Source organism: Protomyctophum bolini (genome assembly GCF_963924005.1).
Source record: "Protomyctophum bolini genome assembly, chromosome: 14".
Classification (NCBI taxonomy): Eukaryota; Metazoa; Chordata; class Actinopteri; order Myctophiformes; family Myctophidae; genus Protomyctophum; species Protomyctophum bolini.
Window position 1 is genome coordinate 4468237 of NC_137875.1, and position 5715 is coordinate 4473951.

Genomic DNA, 5715 nt, shown 5'->3' on the forward strand with positions numbered 1-5715 from the left:
CTTTGCATTTGTCCCTTATGTCCATATTTTCACAGACAACATGATGCAGATTTACACGAGTCCGTTTGATTCAAACCTGAATGCTGAATATGATTGCCTGGTTGCCCCCTTTCTGAAACCAGCTTCTCGCGACTCGCCCTACACACTTGCCCTCGATATGCGTGTTCACGCGAGGCTGCGCCATATTTTAAGTGTCGTCCGAAACCAAGCAGCCTTGAGTGGAAGTGGCTTAAGGGCCTCACACACCGTCTGCGAACGCCGCGCGTCGAAACAGCCGCCTCCGTTATTTTCAATGAACCTAATCGCACACCGGCGGCGTCCGACGCGCGTTCACGCCTCGCCTGACGCTCCGATACGCCACCGTTCTATTTTCCAGGCGTTGCCGCGTCGCTGCGCACCCGGTGTGTGTTGGGCTTTATGAAGCCCTCAAGAGCGAGTCTGTGCCGATCTAGACTCGATTGCCTTGTGCAGCCCTGCTGTCTGTCCGCATGGAAATGGATGTATATGACAGTCACGCTGTATTTCCTTTTTCCATATTAATGAAATCCACATGTCACACAAACATATGCAATGCAATATAACTGGCAACGAATGGTGTCTGTTTCCTGTTTCTGCACAAGGAGGGCAAGTGTATATACAGTTTACTTTTTTTATACCCAGCTTCAGCTGGAGGGCCACTTCCTGACGAGGGAACCTCCCGAGAGCACTTCAAGTCAAGGGACTGGTTTCAGAAAGGGCCCTGCAGTAGGTGTAAGCTAGTCTCTCATTCAAGTCACCTGCAGTAGGCCTAAGCTAGTCTCTCATTCAAGTCACCTGCAGTAGGTCTAAGCTACTCTCTCATTCAAGTCACCTGCAGTAGGCCTAAGCTACTCTCTCATTCAAGTCACCTGCAGTAGGCCTAAGCTACTCTCTCATTCAAGTCACCTGCAGTAGGCTTAAGCTAGTCTCTCAAGACACTGTTGCCTCACGTCAACAAACTTCGAGTAACAACAGGGGTCGCTGTTTTCCCTAATACTTGATGATGGGATTCTCAGATTGGGCCTAAACTAACAAAATAAATGGTATCCTCTAAAATGTGAGCAGAGTCTCTCTCGTGTGACTGAACTGATGTCGTCTGCCCGACGCCCGTGTGACATCAACTCCATTCATATCATTCTTGTGTGGTCCGGTTAGGGAAACCATGGTCAGTGGATACTAGACATATGATTTGTTTACAACCACTGTTGGAGGAACCAGTCGGCATAATGCAACCGATCTTTAGACCCAAATGGCATGCTTTGGTAGATTCAGCATCTGCTCAAATTGAACAAAACATTTTGGTAGCCTCGAGATGAGGTCCGTCTTAAGTGAGTTCGTGTTTTGATGTCGGCTGTGAGTGAGTGTGTTTGACATTGAAAACTGATTTGCACATTGGAGTGAGTTGATGTTTATTATTTTTGGTATTTTTTATTTGAAGTCGAATCATAAATGGTTCAAGTTGAAAAGTCTTCCAATTAAAATAAAGGTTGAAATAGCCAGTAGAAATGTCAGCATGACTTAATACCCACACGGATGGGCATAGATAGTAGTGTCAGTGTAGGCCTACATATATGATATAATTTCTGCTACATGTAGAGAAGATATTCTGACGACATATGTTCCTTCAGAACATATAGGCCATTGATGATTATTTTCCACTCGTGTACCATCTACCAATCTGGTTCTTGTCTGGTGCGTTCCCACAGGTTGACATTATCCCATTCTGGACCGGAACCCCTTTTGGTGTTTTAAAGCATCATGTTGTACTTCAGCTATTGAAAAATAGCAGATCTACAAGACCATATAGATTTTTTTAAATCGTGAAAATGTGGCACAAATCTTTGAATGTATTATTCGAACGTTTTTAACACAAATCTTTGCTTCTGGGGGGGTCTCAGGAACAACATTTTCAGATGGGAGTCCGCAGCCAAATACACATAATTCTGCGGGTCCTTGACATGAAAAAGGTAGGGAGAACCACTGACATAGAAACATAGGTTTTTCAGAAAACTTTTAGGATTTAGAAGATTCTTTTTTAGAATCGACCTCAGGTCTTATCGATACAGTTTGGCCAGAGATTGATCATCAAAGTCTTCAGTTTATTGGTGGTGTGATTCAGCATACAGTAGAGACCTACGGATTTGACGTTGAAGATTTCGAGATGTTTTTTTTGTTTGTTTTCCAGATCTTTTTCCAGATGTTAAATGTCTGTCCGTCCACAGCTATACCACTTCCGTACAAGGTGTGTGTGTGTGTATGTATTGATTTATTTCTTATTATTTTTCACAGTATGTAGAATGGGTACGTTTCAATCGAAGGCACAAGAAGTCAATACAAAAAACTGTTACTCTGTGGACTAAACCATGAAAAGCACACCACTTGTTTACATCAGAGTCCACCATTTTCAATTCATCAGAACATTTAAAGACTACAACTTCATATAAAGAGAAAGAAAAAACTAAATGAAAACTAAGCTATGGTGACTAAAATTAAGACTTAAATGTATACTGACAATTTCGTCAACAGATTAAAAACTAGACTAAAATGTTAGGAAGGGACTGACTAGTGGACAAGAGATCCAGTATAAGTCATTTTACACTTGGTGTATGCTGAAAATAGCAGATCAACTGCAGATTTAGTCGACTAAAATCTCATGATATTTAGTCGACTAAAACTAGACTAACACTAAAACATTCCAGGTGACTAAAATGTGACTAAAACTAAATGAAAGCTATTCAAGAGACTATGCCTCAAATGACTCAAATCGCACTTTCACCTTGTGTCCACTGGATGGCGTTAAAGCACTATGTTGACGGGACAGGGTCACCAGAGCGCTTCACTTTCTTTCCAGGAAGGAAAGTTGTGATGTTGCCCTTGGCGCCAGCAGGTCATAAAGTCAGAATAATGCGTTTTAATATCCTTAGATTCCTTCCCATTATCAGGCCTCTCAACTCATTAACTCTAAACTTAACTACACGTGTGGCATAACCGGTTGATGTATTGATTTGTTTTAAGCTTCTTTTTTTAATGAATTGAACAAGGTGGACCCAGCTCTTGTAAACAAGTGTAATGCTTTATTGAGTCGTCCTCCACTCACAGTTAACAGTCTTTGTATTGAGTTGTGCTGGAAATGTACTGTAATTCTGCAAACTGTTAATACATATTTCAATCAATCAAAGCTGTGTGGAGAAAATTAAAAACCGCTCAACGCATTTCCCCGTGAAATGATGCCCAAAGTGTCGCTGTGGAAACATTAGGCTTTGCACATTTGACAGGTGATCCAAAAATAGTCATATAATCATTTGTATATCGGATTTTTAAATATAGATTTAATGCCAGTATAGCCCTATACGGTATTTTGAATAATTCTATGGACGTTTCCCCATAGGCTATAGTAGTGCATTAGTGAGATATAATATTATATCTAATATTATATATTAATATAATATATAATATTATATATTAGTGAGATATAACCTATAACGCTGGCATTTGATATTTGTAAAATTATGTCGAAACATACACTCACTGTCACTGACCCACGTGTTTGATTTTTTTTTAAATATAGCTCAATATATTTTCCTATAAGGAAGAGATACTTTAGCCTTGATGATACGACATTATTACAGCGTTATTCGTTAGCCTATAAAATATTGAATTGTATCAAGTTCATTCATGTATATCCATGTATGCTTTTCAGCTTACTGGTTTTAAAGACTGGAACAAATTGGAGATGTTGTCAACTTAGACTTCTATTTACCTTCAGGTCTACGCTACATTAAAACAGATGCACCCGGGATAAATCAATAATAATAATACCCTGTATGTTTACCATTAACGTTATAGACCTATACTAATAATAATATTAATACATGTATATTATTTGTATAATTTAAAATAAATAGTAGGCTATCTACGAAAATTAATGTTGTGTTCTTGAAATCAACAACAGATCCTCCAGGCCTGTATAACGTTCTCCCTAAAGGATATATAGGCTAAACAGCAACCATCGCTCCGTCAGTGCAGTTGAACGCTGGGGTTCAGGCTGAACACCATTTGTACATGAATCCATTACATCGCCTATGATCATTCTGTAATCCCAGACTCTCTAGTGTTATAAGGCCTACATCTTTATTGATTTCTCAACAGTAGCAGCACTATAGCTTAACTGATGACGGGAAATCCCCCCCCCCCTTTAGCCCACCTATATCAATTTATAAAGGGCCTTAAACGGAGGTCTGTGAAAAACGATAGGGCTTACACTAGACCGTATAAATGGTCTCTAAAAAGCTTAAGTCCCCATCGCGTGTTGGTTGTCTGAATCATTACTCCCTGCGAGAATATATGCCATGTGTAGCCTAGATTATAGCCTAGGTGTAGCTATAGCCATGCACTCCAACAAACACCTGCACATTTTGGCATGAATGAATGTGCTAAAAAAACCAAAACGTCCCATATTCGATGAACACATCGAATGTGCATTATTACAATTTCCAGGCAATTCATTCACTGACTGCATATATAGCCTAATATCTTAGCATATACACTTGACATTATTATAACAACCCCATGCAGGTCACACAGGCTCACAGCACCGATGTCGACCTAAATATCCATGCAGCCAATTGGACGGAGTATAGCCTATATGCCGGGTTGGTGTAAAAAAAATATATAATAATAATAATAATACAATAAAATAAAACGTTAAAAATAAACTATAAGGACAAATAATGGTCTAATCGTGCTTCTTCTGCATCCATTAATTAATATCTGCTAATTATAATAGGCCTGTCCCTAAAAATAGCTCATTGGATGTTTAATCAACATGCGCGCACACACGCACACACACATACACAGTCACACACACACACACACACACACACACACACACACACACACACACACACACACACACACACACACACACACCATGCAGTACATGTATATCCATGTATAGACCTCACCTTATATATTTGAAATGACCACTAAAGTCCTATAACCCTGGCCTACATCATGCCCTCTATCCTATAGTTGAAGTCGAACAAGTCTGTCATGATGTATAGGCCTCATCGGCGACACACACACACACACACACACACACACACACACACACACACACACACACACACACACAGAGAAATGCAAACGTAAGTATACCTTCACCAGCATGCTTTTTTTCTACTGGCTCAGCTGAGTGTGTTTTCACTGTTTCTGAACATGATGATGTGGGTTCTGAACGAATCCGTTCCGTTTTCGCTCGAGTCCGCCTCTCTCTCTCTCTCCCTCTCTCTCTCTCTCTCTCTCTCCCCTATTCCTATTGACGCACTTGAAGCCTCTTCCCTCTTCAACCTTAAGGCGAGCAGCAGTCGACCAATCACCATGCCATTACAGGCTTCAGAGGAAGCTGTTTATGTGACTCCAGCGCTAATTAGCCTCATGAACTAACAAATCGCTTGCACAACCCGGCTGAGGAAAAACGATCACATCTATGGATTGTCTGGAGTAAAAGGCGACCACTTTTTCGTCGCGATTTTTCGTTGCCGTTTTTGGGGGGCTTTATATTTTGTTTTGTTTTTCCTTCCTTCCTCCAAGCCCCGTCGACCCTTTTCCGCAACTTATTTATTGCCGAGAAACTTTTCTTCTTGGGTGTGTGTGTGTGTGTGTGTGTGTAGTGCAGTGTGGAGTGGAGTAATTTTT